Below are 20,271 nucleotides of genomic sequence, written 5' to 3'. Positions count from 1 at the left end.
GGAAAAGATTCGAGGCAGTAAGAATGGTGGATCATTATAGCAAAGATAGCTTATTGAGAAAGAGGAAATCAATAGATATGGAAATTGGAGAAGAATGCACAGGACAAGCCGGTGAAGATGCAGCAAAAAGGTTGAAGCATGACGAACTAGATTTGCTCACCAAAATAGACACAGACTTGTTGGCTGAAAATCTTCAACTAGTTAATTCTCCAACCCAAAACAAATCGACAGCTGCCAAAAGGCAAACTGACCGAGCACAATGAAAACCATATGCTGAAATGTCTGTGGATAGTGAAGTCCACGGGTAGTACGGAAGCTTTGGTATTTACTGAAGCAACACAAGCCTGAATTGGTCTTCTTGATGAAAACCAAAATTGATGAAAAACACATGGAGAAAATTAAGAGAAGATGCAGTTTTGTATATGGGATCGATAGGAGCAAAAGGTTTTCGAGGTGGAATTTGTCTAGCATTAAAAATAGAAATTACTGTATGTATTAAAAACTTCTCAAAAAGTCATATTGATGTGCTAGTCAAGGAGGCCAGTGTTGATGAATAATGGAGATTTACAGGGTTTTATGGTTCACCCTATGTTAATAACAAGAACGCTTCATGAGATTTGCTGAAGAAGTTGAGTCAAGAGCAAAATCACCCTTGGCTGGTATGTGGCGATTTCAATGAAATAAGGTACTCTTTTGAAAAGAGTGGAGGTCAACCAATGGAGGAGAAAAGAATGGAAGTGTTCCGAGAGGTTCTAGAAGAATGTCAATTAATGGACTTCAGCCATTCGAGGGTATCATTCACGTGGGAAAGAGGGAACCTACTAGAAACAAATATTAAAGAAAAGCTAGATATGGGCATTGCAAATGAAAAATGGATGCATCTCTTTCCAAAAGGTAATATTCATCATTTAACATTCAATTTCAAACCATTGTCCCCTTCTTATCAGTCAGTTCTAATAATGAGAAGAGGCAAAAAGGGTTCCCATGTTTTAAATTTAAAGCGTTGTGGACTATAGAGGAATCTGTCGAACGAGAAATCAAAAAATCTTGAGAGTCATCAAATGGGTCCATTATTGAAAAACTTGAGCGGTTGCAAATTAACTTGACAAGATGGGCAAGCTCATTGAAGAAAAGTCAAGATGGTTTGAAAAATATGATCACAAAGGAACTTAAAGATCTAATGGCAAGGGATAGGGATGATGACACAATGGCAAAGCTAATTGATACCAGAATTCGGCTTAATATGGAGATTGATAAAGATGAAATGTATTGAGAACAAAGGGCACGAGCAAATTGGCTTCAATTAAAAGAAAAAAATTTTACCTTCTTCCACAATTATGCCTCAGTTCTTAGGCGAATCAACACTATTACTAGGTTGAAATCAGAGGAAGGAAAGGAAATTTAGAATGAGTCAGCAACAAATAAAACAACCTCTAGCTACTTCTAGAATTTATTTTCATCTAAGAGAGTTGGGGATTTAGCCCACCTGCTAGAAGATATAAATACTAATATTTTGTCTGATATCAATACAGATTTGCTTGCAAAATGTACTACAGAAGAGGTTTTTTCAGCTTTGAAAAGGGTTAAGCCCACTAAAGCTCCAAGATGTGATGGATTTTCTGCATTATTATTTTAAAAGTTCTGGCACATTGTAAGAAAAGATATTGAAAGTTTCTATTTGGGAATTCTAAATGATGGGAAGGACTTCGACTCTCTAAACCTTACGAATATTGTGCTTATTCCGAAAACTCAAAATCCCACGAGCCTTGTTAATTTCAAACCCATTAGTTTATGCACAGTCATATACAAAATTATGGCTAAAACAATTGTCTTCAAAAGTCATTAAAAGATGTATTGACAACAAGTGTTTTTGTTCCTGGAAGGTTAATCTTTGACAATGTGCTAGTAGCCTACAAACTCTTACACACGTTACGCCAAAATCGGATCAGAAAAAAAAAGATTTTATTGCAGTCAAATTAGATATGAATAAGGCTTATAATAGAGTTGAGTAAGGTTTTCTAGAGAGAGTTATGCTTTGTATGGGATTCACAAAGGAATGGGTGAATCTACTTATGAGATGTATCTCTACAACCTCTTACACAGTAAATATTAATAGGATAAGAGGTAATGTGTTCAATCCCACTAGAGGATTGCGTCAAGGTGACCCACTCAGCCCTTTTCTTTTTCTAATATGTAGTGAGGGACTTTCAGCTTTAATAAGAATGGCAATAAATGAGGGACTGATAAAGGGAGTGAAGGCTAATAGAAGGGGATCGAAAGTATGGCATTTATTGTTTGCAGATGACTGCATTCTGTTTGGCAAAGCTACAAGAAAAGAAGCCACAATTTTAAAAGAAATTCTAAATGAGTATGAACAGTGTTCAAGCCAATTCGTGAATTTTAACAAATCATAGATATTTTATAGTTCAAATACAATAGTAAGGGATAAAGAGGAGATATCAAGTATACTAGGTGTGAAATGCTTTACCAATTTGGAAAAATACCCAGGACTCCTAACGTGGTAGAAAGACAAAAGAAAGAAGCCTTTCAGAACCTTAAAGATAGAATTAATTCGAGAATTGAAAGCTAGAGTACAAGGTTATTGTCACAAGAGGGAAAAGAGGTCTTTATAAAATCAATGCTTCAAGCAATTCAAACTTATGCTATGTCTTGCTTTCTATTACCAAAGTCTTTATGCGAGGAGTTAGAAAGTATTTTTGCTAAGTTTTGGTGGCAAAAAAGAAAAGGAAGGAAGGGAATTCACTGGTGCCAATGGAAGTTTATGTGCCGATCAAAAAATGAAGGGGGAATGGGCTTTAGAAGTATGTCCCAATTTAATGTCTCTCTATTAGCTAAGCAAGGGTTGAGGATCATCAATAATCAAGATTCTTTGGTTAAGTGTGTTCTTAAAGCCAAATATTTTCTGAATGATCATTTTTTACATTCTCATTTGGGAAACTCAAGTTCTTATATATGTAGGAGTTTATGGGCAGCAAAAGGGATTTTGGAAAAAGGAACATGTTATAGAGTTGGTACAGGTACAAATATTTCAATAATTGATGATGCATGGATTCTAAATACAGTTAATTTTAGATTACCTTTCGTGGTTAATTTTATGCTAGATTCTAAAGTTAGTGAGCTGATCGATAGTAATGAGAGACTTTGGAAAAAAGAACTAATAAGCAATACCTTCTCAGAGGAAGATGCTGGCAAAATCCTTCGGATCCCTCTGGCACGCACGCCTCACGACGATCTTATTGTCTAGGGAGGCGAATACTTAGGAGATTTTTCGGTTCGTAGCATCTATAAACTATTACAAAATTTGAAAGATAATCCTAGAGCTTATGCTTTACAAACCGCCTACAGAAATTTTTACAAAACACTTTGGCTTTCTTAATCTACCAACTAAAATAAATGTTACAATCTAGAGAATCTCATGGAACTATTTGCCTACGAAGGTTAATATGCATTACAGAATGCTCGTCAACAATACTAGATGCCCCCGATGTAAAGAAAGAACAGAAATGATCAACCATATTTTTCGTTAATGTCCTGTGGTAGTGGAAGTATGGACAATATTAAAACTCTAGAATATTCTTATGGATAATAGTAGAGATTTTATTCAGGGGATTACCAGGACCTTTGATCAGTTTACACCAAGCCAACGTCGCCTCTTCTGTTGCAGACTTTGGGCCATCTGGGGAGAAAGAAACAAAAGATTGCATGAAAAGAAAAATAGTACAGACCAAGACATAGCTAACTTCATCACCAACTACATAGCTGAGCTTAATGGTCTTGAAAGGAAAAATCCAGAAAAGAGCAAGGAGATTAGAAGATGGAGTCACCCACCTAAGGAGTTTGTAAAGATTAACTTCGATGGCGCGTATGATGGGACTCTCCACTAGTCAGCTTCAGGTATTGTGGTCAGAAATGAAGAAGGGGCAGTATTATTATCTTGCTCGGAGATTCATCAAGGGGTTTTTTTCTGATTTTGCGGCTGAAGCAATAGCATGCCGAAAAGTAGTCCAAGTGGGTTTTGAACAAGATTGGCCGAAGATCATAGTCGAAGGTGACTCCCTCACAGTAATAAAGAAATGTAAAAGTAAGAGTCAAGATCGATCACATATTGGAGCATAAATATCTAATATTGAAAAAGAAATAAACAGATCTAGAAGATTCAAGTTCAAGCATACACCAAGATCTGCAAATGCTCTTGCTCATATTTTGGCTACTGAAACATTGAAAAGAAAAGAGATGATTTACCTGGAAATGAGTGTCCCTAGGTATGCTGAAAATCAACAAAGGATAGAGTGGCAGCGTGAACCAAACTAAGGAAGGATCGAAGAAGAGGAGAACGAAGAGGAAAGCTAAAGAAGAGAAAATGAATTGGTTTTTTAAAAGAAACAACTTTCCCAATAAAACTGAACCGTGAAAAGAAAAAGCTGAAATGATGTATCAGATGATAGTAAAGGTTTCAGTTTTCTGATTGGGCTTTAATTATGTGCATTTATTTTTTGATTCTAGACTCTTCGGAAATATTTAGATATTTTATGTTTGTTTTGGGCCATTTTAGTTTGGGGTCGGTTATTTAGTTTTAAGGTTTTCTGTTTTCGTTTTTTAGACCGTTTCTATGTATAATTTTATTATTATTTATTACAAAGCCTAATCTGGAAGTTTTTCAAAAAAAAATGTCTTTTACCAAAAATAGCAATGAAATATTTTTACTTTTTTTCTCTAACTTTATCATTTTCATCTATGCATTAAGCACCTATATATTGTTTTCTTTTTGAATTTCGTAATATATAGCTTAATAGTAATTTATCTCTATTATAATAAAGTCCGTAATTGAGTTAGTATCACTTATCAATAAGGCCACAATTCAATTACAAAATTACCAAAACACCATTCTTTTTTACAGAATAAGTAATATTATATGGGAAGAGTTTTTGTCCTGTTATATTTTTATAAATCAATAAATGTAAATATTGTAACAGGCCAAAATTGTCTGGCCCAAGCCCAAAGTAGACAACCCAAAATACTTTAAACGAATAACAGTCCAAAGTTATTACAGTCCAAACTCGGGCCCTAAACAACCTAAACAAATGACCCATTACCCAACTACAACCCAGTAGGCCCAATTTACAAGTGGCCCAAACACAACCCAAAATCCCTAATCCAATTTCTATCGGCCTAATAGGCCCAAAATATTAAACCAACTCAGAAACCCTAGGGTTTCTGAGCCTCCTCACATGCACCACCACCCACATACCTCGGTGCAAGCACTCACTTTGAAGGTCGACTCTCCTTGCACGGAAGTGGAAACTCCCTCGTCCATTGACCTTCCATGGACCTGCAAACATGCAAAAATGGAGAAAGCAAATAGAACAGAAGCAGCACGCAAAGGAAACAAAACAAAATAACTAATATATGTATTATCTTTCGGCTATAAAGCCCCAAAAACTAGAAATGTAGTTTTTTACAAGCATATTAAGCAATCAAAGAAAAAAACAAGGTTGATTTTGACTTCTCGTGCTCCTTTCGTTCTTTTTATTTTCGCTTTTATTATTATTATTATTTTATTTTTTTATAAATTTGTTTTAAACAAAGAAATAGAGGAGAAGGAACACTTACCTGAACCCCGGGGTCGTGTCGTCGGAATCCCTGCTCCGTCGTAGTCGCTGAATCCCAAGGGGAAAAAGGGGATCTTCTCTCTCAGGCCTTCGGGCACTTTCAATTGGGGTTAAAAAAACCCTCTTTTCGCGCGATCTCAACCACCACCCACGGTGGCGTTGTAGCACCCCAAACCCGGCCCAGAAGTTATGGCCGGATCCGGCATGCCACATCAAAATGTAAAAAAAAAAAATTTCCATTCTAAGTCCAGAAAATCGTACTTGATGTTCAAAAGATTAATTCATTAAGGGTTAAAGTGAAAGGAAGCTGTGCACCAGGTAGGAAACCGGAAAAGAGGTGGTGAGTCCATCAGACTGCTTAAGTACCAAGCTCCCTTCGGATCCAATCCTAAACATGCATACCTCCATTGCCACACCTTAACGTCATGGATATTTCTAGGAAACCGATTTGATTAAGTCATTTTTAGGAAAAGTGATTAATTTTGGAAAATACTTTCATTGCGGAAGCTTTGCTTGTTGTCGTGTTATTTTGAAATCAACTGTTGTTTTTGAAAACGCGCCTAAAGCTATCCAATTTCAACAGTTAAAATAAATATTATCTATCTTAATAAAACATATAAAACCATCAAAAATAAATAAGCGGCCTTATTACATTTAAAAGCCCAAAACCTCAAACGTAATTAAAAGGATGTCCAGTTCACTAGAAGAAAATCAAACTTTCGAGCGGGTGGCCACTCAAATTCCCTCACAACTCTAAGCCCACTATGGTTGGGGATTTCTGGTGGATGAAAATAAAAGGGGTGAGTTTGGGGAAACTCGGTGTAAGGAAAACCCATTCAAAGCCCAAGTCAGCTCAAGCCTATTGGGCCTAAGCCCATTCAGTAATGATGGTATCTGGGCCAAAGCCCTTTTCAGATTACAATAAAGCTGGCGTTAGCCCTTATTCAGATAATGATATGGCCCATAGGCCCATTTCAAAATACATGCAACATCAAGAAACATATGCAAGCCCATTTGGGGAGACTACTCAACCCACCAACCACTACACTCCACCCGTACCAGCCATACATTCCACGTGGGAATAGCTCAACCCACCCACCCAACACTCCACAGCTTCTGACCTTGCTGCTCGATTAACGATAAATTGAGGCAAGGCCTCCAAGATCGTGGACAAGCCACTTTCAAGATACTTCCTCCGTCAATATCCCAGTCCCATGCATCGATAATAACAACATGGCATGCGATAAATAACAACGATCAAACATGCATTTAGGTCAATTTAACCCTAGGGGTATTTGGTAATTTATCTCCTAGGGTAAAAGCGTAAATTTTCCACTTTTAAAGGTATTTCAGTAATTTATCTATTTTAGGGTTTTTCATGCATATTCCTACTTTTCACGTACTAACGAATCACGTACCAAGTGTTCTTACGAATTGGGCAGTTGGGCCATCATTCCAATTTTGGCCCATTAAGCCCAAAAATACGAGGGCACGTAAATCATGCACTTTACGGTCCAAATTTTGCAGCTTACCAAAAACATTAATCGATTTACCTCACGAGCATTCGCTTTTCGCAAATCTACAAAATACCGATTTTCGGCATTTCGACTTTTCGACTTTTGCCGATCCAGACTAAGAAAGAGGGTGTTAGTTACACACCTGTTTGCGACGATATGCTGACGAGATCCACACACGAACCGCCTACAATTGGATTACTAACACGTTAATCTAACTATTCAAATACAGACTACGTATTAACCCCTTACAATATTCGGTCAACCACACCTACAGATCATAGTAAGCTTATAAGAAATCAATAAGCAACTCATTAACAAATTTTTGTCAATGTTTACCACATAATCATAATTTCACTGCAAGCTGTCTTCCTGAACAACAGTCACTAAATCATTTATAACTGGAGCTACGAAACTCCAAATCAAGTGTCGTTAATTTTCCCTGAAAATAGACTCGTATATCTTATATCCATAAAATTTTCAGAATTTTTGGTTTGGCCAATCAATACCAGATTTTTCTCAAAGTTTCGCATGTTTCACTGTTTGACTAATCTGACCACTCTTCATTATGAATCAAATTTCTCATTGTACAGAATTCAAAATATGTTCTCGTTTATTCCATTTGAAACTAGACTCATTAAGCTTTAATTACATAATTTATGCAGCTTCTAATTCATCTCCCACAATTTATGGTGATTTTCCAAAGTCACGTTACTGCTGCTGTCCCAAGCAGATTTATTACCAAATCACTCTTTCACACATAACTTGCATGCATGTTATTTAAACATGTATATCACCAATCAATCATCACATATCTATGATTTTACTTAAGTATAATCTCCATTTCATCATTTTAAAGCACAACATGTTAGCTGATTTTTCCCTTTAACATCTAAGGCACATGCATGCTCATTTGTTTGGCTCAACTTCACCTATCTTCCATTTTTCATCAAAAGAACATGAAACAACAACCATTTCCTTCATTTTAATTCATGACTAAATGCTCACAACACAACTAAAAATCAAAATATACTTCAAGAGTTAAGGTAGAATCAAGAAGAACTCATGAACCTCAAAATAGAAGCAAGGTACCAAGAACTTACCTTCAATTTTCCTCCTCTTAATGACCGAATACTCAAGAGCTTTCTCCTCTCATTTCTCTTCTCTAACTTTCAGCTATGATGAACAAAGATGGACAAAACTTTGTTCTTTTCACCCTTTTTTCTTTTAATAAAACTTCATATTTCATCCATTTAATTCTTTAATACAAAAGACATGAAATTCTTATCATGAAACATTTACCTAACCCATTATCATGAAACATTTACCTAACCCATTATCATGGAACATTTACCTAACCTATTATCATTGAACATTTACCTAGCCTATTATCAATTTGTATCAATTTGTACCATAAATTATGGATATCAAGTGCACATTTTGTCTACAACAACATGATGGCTGGCCACTTCATGTAAAATGGGAGGTTTGTCATGCAAATCCTCCTATTTTGCACTCCTATTTATTTGGTCACTTCAATTTAGCCTATAGCATTTTCAAACATTTTCACATAGGTCCTCTTTCATAATTTCACCCCCTTTTTCTTATGGAACAAAAATTAACTAAAATTACCGGGTTCTATCTTAAGCTTGGGCTTTCTAGAGGCCCACTAACATAATTAAACCTATGCCAACATTCACAGGATTCCTGAAAATTGGGGCGTTACAGGCGTCGCGACGACGACTGCGATGATGGGTTTTTGAAACCTTAGTAGAGAAAATAATGGAAACGGGGGGTGTTCTCTGATTTTTTTAAGAGAAGGAAGCAAAAATAAAAAATAAAAAAATTTAACTTAAATACAAAGGTGAAACGGTGCCGTTTTGCACTAGGGTCACTAGCGCCAAAACGGCACCGTTTAGAGTGACCTGCGCGCGATCCGACCCGCTCCAAGGGGGACTCGCGCGTTTTCACTAAATGGGCTATTTATGCCCCCAGTCCTTCCCCATTTTTTATTCTTTTAATTTAATCCTTTTCTATTTTCCTTTTATTTTTTTAATTTGACCACGTAAATTTGCTTGGTGTTCAATTTGGTCCCTAACGCGTGGATGCGCTGGGTGATGGACATGTGTCCAGAGGCTGAGTTTTTTACCCGTTTAGTCCTCAAACCTTTCGCATTTTTTATTTTTGACCTCGTGTTTTTATTTTATTATAGTTTTTTATCTCTGATTTCATTTTTATTCCAATTTAGTCCTTAATCAGTTTGGTTTTTATCCTTTTATAATTTATTTATTTATTATTTATTATATGCATTATTTATTTTGGTATATTAGTTCTTTAATCGGATTATGAACTATGTATTTAAATTTGCTTTACCGATTTTATATTAAACTCACTTATTTTATTTATTTTAAATATCCCCATATATTGATTATTAATTTTATTAAATTATTTATCTTAGATATTTTTATAAAATTATTTGTTTTAAATCATTTCACATATTATCTATTTTAAAATTTCACGTGTAATATTTAACTTAAACTATTCTATATGCTATTCATTTTAAATTTTATATAATATTCATATTAAATTATTTTAATACATATTATTTTGAATTTTTTATATTAATTATTCTACATTGCCTTATTTATTTATTTTAAACTCTTTTTGTATATTATTTTTGAATTGTTTATTATTATAAATTTATATATAATTCTTATTCTTAAACTTCCTTTTATATAGATTATTTATTTCCAAATTTTTGTATATTGATTATCTTAAACTTTTTACATTATTTATTTTATTTTTATAGATATTATTTATATTAAATTGTTTTTTTGTTTTATGTATATTATTTACTTTAAATTTCTTTTTACATATTATTTATTTTAGACTTTCTTATTAATGGTTTTAAATTTTTTATATTATTTACTTTAAATTGCTTTTATAGTATTAATTTTAAACCTTTATATATATATATATTATTTAAAATTATCTTATTATTTGTTTTAAGTTGTTTTATATTATTATTTTATTTCTATGTTTATTAATGTGGATATTAAAAATGATGTACGTCTTGTGAATATTGTCATTACATGTTATTGAAATTATTTATTTAGCATCTTCATATTGTTGACATTCATTAACCTCGCATCTAATTCGTGTTTTATTATTCCATGCTCTATGTTATATTTTTGTTTTATTTCGTTCAAATTGCATCGTGTATGAAGTTCGAACGTATTCATCCAATATAGATCGTTTCGTTTTAGTTTAAACAAAATAATGCACACCATTAAATGTCATGCTCGTTATTATTCAAAAGGAAAATCTTCAAAATAAGGTAATATTTCGCGTTTCGGGAATTTGAGAAATCGTACCCTAACTTACGGGGTTTCGGTTTTCTTGTTAAACATAAATAGCCAAATATCCTTTTAGGTTTCAAAACACACGAAGTTTTGATAAAAATTAAAGGCAAACTTGTTCCCGAAGACTTAAACGTTGCATCCTAACTCACAGGATATGACATCTTGCTATCTCGGGACGAGCAAGCCTTTGATGCTCATTTTCACTTAATTCAAGTTTGTTTTTTATGAGCGTTAATAAAAAGGAATCGTATTTTTTTAAAAAAAAAACCTTTTCAAATTTTCAACTCTCAGCATTAAGACATTAATTAATAGATTAGGTACTAATTTTGGGCATGATGAAGGCACTAATCCTTCCTCACACATAACTGACTCCCGAACCCGTTTTCCTAATTTTCGTAGACCAAAATAATTTATTTTAATAAATCGAAATATTTTATTAAAATGACTAAATTTTTAGGTGATCCGATCACACCTAAATAAAAAAGATTAGTGGTGACTCCTATTTTTTTATTTTCAAAATCAAGTCGATCCTTTTTCAAAAAATGGTTTCAACAAATGTGATAAGATTTAAACAAATACCTTCATTGCTAACATTTCAACCAAAGTATTATTTAATTTTTGCAAAAACTAATAACATATATATTTATTAAATATAAAAAACGTTAACTAGTAATAATCGTAGGCACGCAATTTCTGGAACCCTGATGCTTTTATTTGTTAGATGACAAAAAAGGTTGATATGTTCCCAGGAAAGGAACCGTCGGCTGATTTCACATGTTGCACCCTCTCTATAATTTCGCTACTTTAGTGTTTAACAATATCGGGATATTTCATTTTTATGTATGCAATTATCTATGAAGAGAGAGTAAAACATTTCGAATTTCTACTTTTACCATTCTTCCTTTTTTTTATATCTAAAAAAGAAATTAAAAATATTATTTCGAATCACATACTGAATTGTCTTAAACCTTCAATTTTTTTTATATTTTGTGTAAATTTAAGATGATTTTTACTTGCAGTTAGTGTAAAAATAACAATGGCGATAAAATTAGATATTGTAACGATATTATACCGTAAAATAAAATATACACTAAACATACTGCATTGTACCCCACCGTCCATTCAAACCTACCATTAATTTATAAGACTTAATCCAAAACCTCCCCAATTTAGTGTGTTTGATAAAAATGAAAATCTAGATAAATTAAAATTAAGATTTGCAAAAATAAACAGTGGACGTTGGTTGCAGTCTATATAAAAACTTGGTTATTTATTACATTTTCGTGCAATAGGTTAAAATTCTTGCAAATAATGGATGATGATGCTGACCCCATTTACCTCTCATCTTTAGTATGCCAAAATAGCAGCAATGAGCAAATGACAAGTGTATAAAAAATAAATTAAACCAATCGTCTTTCGACACATACTTGACCATATTCTTACACACCCAGTTTTTTGTTTTGTTTATTTGATAATACCAACACAAGATGCCTAATCAAGTGTTTAAATAAATCAATAAAAAAGTTCTTTCAATCTTATTGATTACATCACATTTCAATACATAAGTTCTATCACAAGCTTAATTAATAAACGACATTGCATTTTATAATAACTTTTTGGCTGGAGGATAATTTCCTTTATAGTGAAAATTTCACTATAATTATTAATAGTATGTTTCATGCATTTAATATTTTCTAGATAATTTTTTAATTTTTTAATAAACAAGCTTTGAATAAAATAAATATACAAGTATTGGTCAAAAAATAAATTATTAGGTTTTGACATAAAAATAATAAGTAGGTAATTATCTTTTAATGTTGAAAATATTAATTTTTATTTTATTTAAAAATACTATATTTAAAATAAGTTATATTTTTTAAAATATTTAAATTATCATATTTAATATTTCAAAATAATATAAAATATTATATTAATAAGATTAAAACTAAAACAAATAATTTTTCAAGAATCAATATTTAATTTTATCAAATAATATAATTATATTCAATACTTAATTTTTATTAAATCGCTACAGCAAAACAGGTTTTTAGAGGCTTTTTTTGAGCTTATAAGCGCAGCTAAAATTATTTACGGCGTTTTGATAAGCGCCGTAAAAAACGCCGCTAAATTTTACAGCGTTTATGGAAAAAAGCCTCTATAGAACATGACCTTTAGTGGCGTTTCTCACAAAAAAACTCTATAGAACATGACCTTTAGCTGCGTTTTTTCACAAACGATGCTATAGAAGAAGATATTTAGTGGCGCTTTTCCCACAAACGCCGCTATAGAACATGACCTTTAGCAGCGGTTTTCCCAAGAACGTTGCTAAATATCATGTTCTTTAGTGGCGTTTTTAGTAAAAGCGCCACTAAAATTCATGTTCTTTGGCGGCGTTTGTGGAAAAAAGCCACAAACTTTAGTAGATTTTTAACAACCCATTTTCATTCATATAGAACCCTAATTGTCAACATAATTTTGTGTAACATCAAATCCAACAAAAAACTGTAAATCTAAATGATACTTCAAATCCAACGAAAGAAATATGTATATGATCTAAATTAATAAATGAAATAACAAAATTTATTATATTCAAAAGTTATAATGTTAAAATATTCTTACAATAAGAAAACAAACGTCTAAGATGGTGGATTCTGCGACTGCTGAAACATCTTTACCATATTCTGAAGTTGTAACTGGAGTTCGTCATATTTTCTGCTTGCATTTGCTTCTCTCGCTGCTGCCTTTGCTTTAAGTTGAAGCTGGAGTTCTTCATATTTTGTTTGAGCCTCTGCTTCTCTCGATGCTGCCTTCGCTTTAAGTTGAGCAATTTCCTCAACTGTGCTCGCTTGCATCTGAGCCATCTGGTCTCTGTCGAAACCATTTTTTTATTTTGGAAAAAAAACGGGGATCGACTTTTAAAACAAAGTGTGGAGTCGCCACCAATCTTTTTTTTTTAGGTGTGATTGGATCACCTAATAAAACATTTTATTCCATTTAAATCAATTTTGGTCAACGTAAATTTAAAAATGGGTTCGGGAGCCGGTTACGTATGAGGAAGGGTTAGCACCCTCATTACGCCCAAAAATTGGTACCAGATTGATTAAGTGTTGTCCTTATGTCTAAGATTTTAGAAAAAATTTGAAATATGATTCCTTTTAAAACATTTGAGTGGTTCAAGTTGGTCGTCAAAATTCTCTCGTTTCAAAGGTATTCAGCATCACATCTAGCATGATAGGACACGATTCTTTATACATTTGAAAACACGATTGATTTTTAACTTCCAAAAGCTCATACGTTGAAAATTATAAAAGGGATGTCCAATTATTTAGTCCAACAAAAAATTGAAACCCATCACAGTAGGGCACGATTTCCCAAATTTTCAAATATTGGACATTGCCTTATTTTAAAATTTTAAAATAAACAATTGTAAATTAGCTCAAAATGCATTGATTTCTTTTGAAACAAACATAATTGATTTTAAAGAGTTGGAAATTATAAAGCAACCTTTGTAAACCAAAAGAAAAATAATAAACATGGGATAATATGCACACATAAAATACAATACTTGGTGAATGAAGATTATATAACCTTTTTAATCAACTAACAAAACAAACAATTAAATACAACTAATCTAAGAAAAATGTAACTAAACTTCCAAGCATGAATGAAGGATAATTGCCAAGCATGAATGGAGGATAATTGATATAACAATACAACAAAACGAATAAATAATATGCGATAACAATATTTAAGGAATAATATAAAACAATCAACATAAAATGTACAAAACAAAATGGGAATTAGAAGCCAATGTGGTATAAGACAATTTTAAAATAATGGTGAACTAATGAACACATAATATATATAATATATGAATTAATGAATTGATGAATTTGAAATAATTTATATAAGAAAACTAAGGATATATATATAATCATTAAAATAAATATTATAGAATGAAGACATTTGAATCAAATAATATGCAAAGTGTTAAAACATTTATTTAAAGTTGACAATATACACACAATAAAAGATAACTTTAATATTACATAAAATATGGTAGGATAGCGAAAAAAGAAAAAAGATGATCTTAAGGAATGAACTATATACATAATAGATTTTAAAAACATATATATATATACACATAGATAAATTTAGAAGCAATTATATCTAAAATTAACACGGAATTAACAATGTATGTAAGATTAAATTAATTTTACGCCCTAAATAAAATATATAATATCAAAATTGAATTTAAAAGAAATGAATAATATATAAATAAAATTAAAAGAAAAGTATATGAACATGTTCGAAAGGGATAAGTAATTCAGTGTAAAATATATATATATGCATCTATAAATATGAATGTATGAAGATAAATATTGTATAAAAAAATTTAAGCATAGAATTATATGGAGAAAATTTTAAAATAATAAATTATATAATAAAACAATTCAACAATAAAAAAACAAAATAAAATTAATAAAATAGTTCAAAAATAGTATGTTAAAATAATAGGTTAAAATAATAATAAATAAATCCTCAAAAATATAAAACATAGACTAAACTTGATTGAAATAAAAACAAAATTGAAAGGATAATCTATAAATAACAAATCATTAAAACAGAACCAAGGATCAAAATAAAACACGCACAAATGAGCAGGGACTTGGAATGAAAATATACCAAATCTCAAAACGCAGCATCAAATATGGATTAAATTGTAACAACGCGAAAATCTCAGGGAAAATGTAAAAAATGAATAAAACATGATTGAGGCCTAATTAAAGATCGGCGTAGGAGGGTAGGGACTACGTGCGAAAATATTCCTTTTAAACAAGACGCGCGGATCCTCATGGTAGTGGATCGGGTCGCGGCTCATGCTATTATACGGCGTTGTTTCTTCCCTTTTATCAAACCAAACATTTCCTTCAAAAACAAAGAAAACAATCAACCATTTCTAAAATAACCCTAACCCGCTTTCTTTGATTCTCCCTCAACCGATCCCAAATCCCTACCCTCAGTCGCCGTACCATCACCTCTAACAGTGGCCGACGGTGAGTAAATCTTCCCTTTCTAACCTCCTTTAGAAAAACATTTAAGAATCTAACACCTTCAACCATAAAGAATCAAAAGAACGTCTCAACCTTGGTTGGATTCGATTTTAACGCAGGAGAAACTCCGACGATATTCCAACGATTCAGGTGAGCCCTTATCCTTTATCCTCTTCGTTTTATTTGTAGTAGATGCAAAAATGCAAGTAAAAAAATCGACGAAAAAAAACAATCGGAATATAATAAATTACATTCTCCTCTTTTGGTTGTTTTTTTGATTTTCTATTCAACCTTACTCCCTTTTTACTTATTTTTTACATGCATTGAAAAAAGATTGAGGAAATAGAAATGAACAATCGAAGAAGAATGTAAAGTAGAATCACCTTAAAAACTGATTTCAAATTCTTCTCTCTTTTCAATATGCGTGTGTATTTCTGTGGAAAAAAAGATACAATTTTACATTATTTTCATTCGGTTTTATAGCCAAAAAAATAAAATAAATAAATAAAAAGAAAATACAAATTTTTCATTGCTGTCATTTGCTGTCCATTGCTCTGTTGTTTGTTAGTCTGTTGCAGGTGTGCATGGTGTGGAGAAGCCGTTCATGGGCGTGGAGCGTGGCGCGCATGGAAGCCGTTGTGAAGCATGGAGGCTGGAGGCTGCGGCACGAGGCTACTGGCTCTTAGGGTTTGCTGAGTGATTCTTTGTTTTGGGCTGGGACTTTGGGTTTAATGTTGGGCTAATAAATGTAAATGGACTGATGTTTTATTTTTGTTTTGGGCTATTAAATGTGGGTGTAAAAGGACTCTGGACCTTTAAATTATTTTGGTTTTATTATTTTTGTTTTATTTTTTTGGTTTTGGTTTTGGTGTAAGCCCGGGCGAAATGGGCTTATTACAGTCTCTTAACCTTTGAACTTCAACTTGAGCTTGATTCCCCGAAGGCATGTATTGCTGCAAGCTGGATCCAAAATATTGGGTTAGGTTAACAAAAGATCCTTAAAATCGAACCCGACCATACCTTTCAGGACTCAAAACTTCAATAATAATTCGATTATCAATGTTGTCAAGATTCACAAAACTATCATTTGAAGCAATCGCTTCATACTCCACCCTTTTATTCATTAGTTTTTCCTAATAAATCAATCAAAGAGTTAGAAATGAAATATATAATAAAAACAAATGCAACATAACTTAACATTATTTGCATTACAAACGAAGAATTAAACCATTATAATTAAACATGATAAATATTTAAAATAATTTAAATTTTATTAAGTAAATATACCATAATTTCAAAAAGCTGAAGGTGTCCAACTTTTTGACTAGACGACAGTTCTTACAATATAATAGGAAAAATATTATTTAGTAGAAAATAATTAATATTTGACACAATTAATAAATTCAAAATACCTCGTCATCAGCTACACGAGCAAAACTTTTCGACCAAGCTGCGTGCGTGAATTTTTGTTTTTATCTACTTGTAGTTCCAACTCGCTCACGATCCTACATTATGAAATTACTATTACGTATATAGTAAATACTATAAACCGAAATAATTATAAGAGTTTGGAAGTATGTAATACCTCTCCTTTTTTTGAATTCCAAAATCTAACTATATTTTTCCATTGGTACCTCAGCATTCCCGGTGAGCCATTTCGCAATTTCTCTTCGAGGTTTCTATTTTTCTTAAAATATTCCTTCTTTAAAGCACTTTTATGGTCTCTCCATTTTTTTCCTAATGCCTTCTTCACATAATTATCCGAGACCTCTAAAGCAAATCTCTCCTGCAAATAACACTAGTTTAGAAACTTAATATAAATGAAACTTAAACCAAAGTATTATAAATTGCATTTAAGTTATTACCTTAATATTATCGAGAGCTTGATTTTTGTTACTATCAGACATATGATGCCATGCCTCGTAGTTGATAGGCAACATATTGGCATTTTGTGCTATAATGCCCAAGTATCCTACTAAAAGTCGAGCTTTTGATTCAATAGGCTGACCATGACTGTTTCTAGTTATTTTGACACGCTCAACAAAATTTAACTCGTATAAATCTTTTAATAGCGTACGTTCTCGAGTTTTACGCGTCCCACCACTTTCAACTAAAAAAATGGTATATTATAATATAAGAATTTGAAATAAAAATCAATAATAAAACTCAACACGCATTTAAATTAAAGTTAACATTACTTTGAATTTTTGCAGGTTCGTCAATTGTATTCGGAACATTCAAAGATCCAATAGCAGTCGTTCACTATTTGTTGCTTCCGAATTTGGAGAATTTTGAACGATACTTAGATCTTGCACTCTTTTTCTAGACATTTTATCTGCAATACACATAAAATAGTTGAAATATTAGTAACTAATTACAACAATAATAGTACATATAAAATAGTTGAAATATTTAACAAGATCAAGATTTAAATTATAATATTACATATAATAAAAAATCGTAAAATCTTACTACATCATGATTCGTAAATATCTTCATCCACATTCAGGCCAGCCTATTGAAATTGTGTACTAGTACTAAGGATAGTTTCATTTAAGTTTTGTTCTGGAAAAGACAAAGTTTCTGATCTTTCGTCGATGTCATCTCTACTTCCATTGCCCATGTTAAACAAGTCTCTAGGGGTGTTACGGAGTACAACGTACCAACCCTCATCAGTTGGATCTTTCAAGTAAAAAACTTGTTTGACTTGAGAAGAAAATACATACGGCTCGTCTATCAATTGTTGTCAAGTGTGAATTAATTGAGAGAAGTTCACCATTGTAAAACCAAATTGATCTTTTTTAATTCCGCGAGCAGTATTAACATCAGCCCAATCACATCGAAATAAGACAACCTTCTGTTTGCCATAGTAATCTAACTCAATAATGTCAGTAAGAAGTGGGTAATTCTCCACATTTCCCTTAACAGGATTACTATCCCTCAACAGGATTAATATATATAAAGTTTATCTATTATCTCTTAAATAATTTAAACTATAATAATAATTTTAATATATTAAAATTAATATTATCTCTTTACAATTATATAAGAAATTAATTAATATGTAAATTAAAAAATCAATCATATACCCAAAAACTTTAAAATTATTTTAAATAATAGTATTTAAATTTTTCATTTTTAACGATATTTTTCTATGTTTTTACTTTCAAATTATTGCTTACTTTTTGCAGCGTTTTTATCATAAACACCTCGATGCTTGACTTCTTTACAATTTTATATTGAATTATTATATCTTTCACATCAATTTTAAATAAATAATTTTTGAAAATTTAATTAACATTTAAAAGAATTAGATAAAATTTGAAGTTTTTATATATTTTTTATGTAAGAAAACAAAAACAAAAACAAAAATTTCAAAATATGAAAAAAAACTAAAATGTTTAAAAAATTGTCTTTTGTAATTATACATTCTCTCAATATTTTAGGAAATTTAAATAACTTTTCAATTTACTAATTAATTTTGTTTCTCTAGAGATGCATGAGTTAACAATTTTTTAATTTTAATATATATAAAGTTTATCTATTATCTCTTAAATAATTTACATTATAATGATAATTTTAATATATTAAAATTAATATTATCTCTTTATAATTATATAATAAGTTAATTAATATATAAATTAAAAACAATCAGTCATATACCCAAAAACTTTAAAGTTATTTTAAATAATAGTATTTTAAATTTTTCATTTTTAACATATATTTTTCTATGTTTTTACTTTCAAAAATTTTTACGTGTCATTAATTTTTTTCAAGATTTTAAATATTAAATTAAACATAAATTGTATTTTAATTAATATAAAGAAACTAGTTAAATAATAAATAGAAGAGGATGAAAGAGTGCATGAGTTGGGTTTAGTCACTTGGATGATGGGTGAGAATACAGGGAGCAAAACGGAGTTTTTCTCATAAACGTTGCTACTGCTTGACCTATTGTAGCGTTTTTCTAATTTACTACTTTACCTATTGCAGTGTTTTTCCATTAGCGCCGCTAAAACCTTAATTTCCTGCAGTGAATTATCAAACAATTTTCTAACAAAAATTCATTACTAAATTCAAACAATATCTAGCTTTTTTTTGTTGGTTGCAACCACGTATCCACCACTAGTAACAATAACAAATCCCTTTAAGTTAAATAATTAATCATGAAATGTGCTTTATTCTCATAAGTGAACATGGAATCCCTAATCACATAATTAAAAAATGAGATAAACTACCACAACCTATTATAATATCTAGCTTTTCTTAGAAAAGTTTTACGGATTGCATTTAAATAGCCAATCCAAGGATGGGATTAACATGCGGTCCAATAGGCTGGATTTGTAAGGTATGGATTGAGTTTTGGATTTTTTTTTCAGATAATTCAAGTTGATACAACGTGAACTACAGTTTAATAATAAAAATACTTTATTTTATTTAAATTAATTGTAAAATTTATAAATAGTAATATAAACATAATTTTATAAGTACTCTATTCAAGTAGATGAAGTAGTGTTCTGTCTTTCAGGGGAGTTGAAACATCATGAAAACTTTTTTGTTTTCCTTTAAACAAAATGACAGCTAGTGTAGATGGGTATGTTCTTTTAAGACAAATATGGAGCCATTGATGGAGAGCTATCCCATCGAAAGCTTCAAAACATATTTTTTATTTTAAGTACTCATTTCGGATGCTAATGAAATGTATTTTCTG

The 20,271-nt window shown here is 31.3% G+C and overlaps 2 long non-coding RNA genes across 5 annotated transcripts; one reads left to right on the top strand and one right to left on the bottom strand.

The window, feature by feature from the left end:
- Window positions 1-3,161: 3,161 nt before the first annotated feature.
- LOC108464836 (uncharacterized) lies at window positions 3,162-4,580 on the bottom strand. 4 transcript variants are annotated; one of them, XR_008279979.1, is made up of 4 exons: window positions 4,264-4,580; window positions 3,850-4,077; window positions 3,641-3,697; window positions 3,162-3,552 (listed from the first exon to the last, which is right to left on the bottom strand). It is a non-coding gene; the product is annotated as an uncharacterized LOC108464836 (long non-coding RNA). The 4 variants fall into 4 exon arrangements; XR_008279980.1 differs by having other exon boundaries at window positions 3,850-4,073; XR_001868360.2 differs by having other exon boundaries at window positions 3,635-3,697; window positions 3,850-4,580.
- A 10,725-nt stretch (window positions 4,581-15,305) lies between these two features.
- On the top strand, window positions 15,306-16,397 carry LOC108464830 (uncharacterized). Its single transcript, XR_001868358.2, has 2 exons — window positions 15,306-15,710; window positions 16,129-16,397. It is a non-coding gene; the product is annotated as an uncharacterized LOC108464830 (long non-coding RNA).
- Window positions 16,398-20,271: the final 3,874 nt, after the last annotated feature.

Source organism: Gossypium arboreum, chromosome 3, assembly GCF_025698485.1.
Source record: "Gossypium arboreum isolate Shixiya-1 chromosome 3, ASM2569848v2, whole genome shotgun sequence".
Taxonomy (NCBI): Eukaryota; Viridiplantae; Streptophyta; class Magnoliopsida; order Malvales; family Malvaceae; genus Gossypium; species Gossypium arboreum.
The sequence above is the reverse complement of the archived record's forward strand: the minus strand, read 5'-3'. Positions and strand labels throughout refer to the sequence as shown.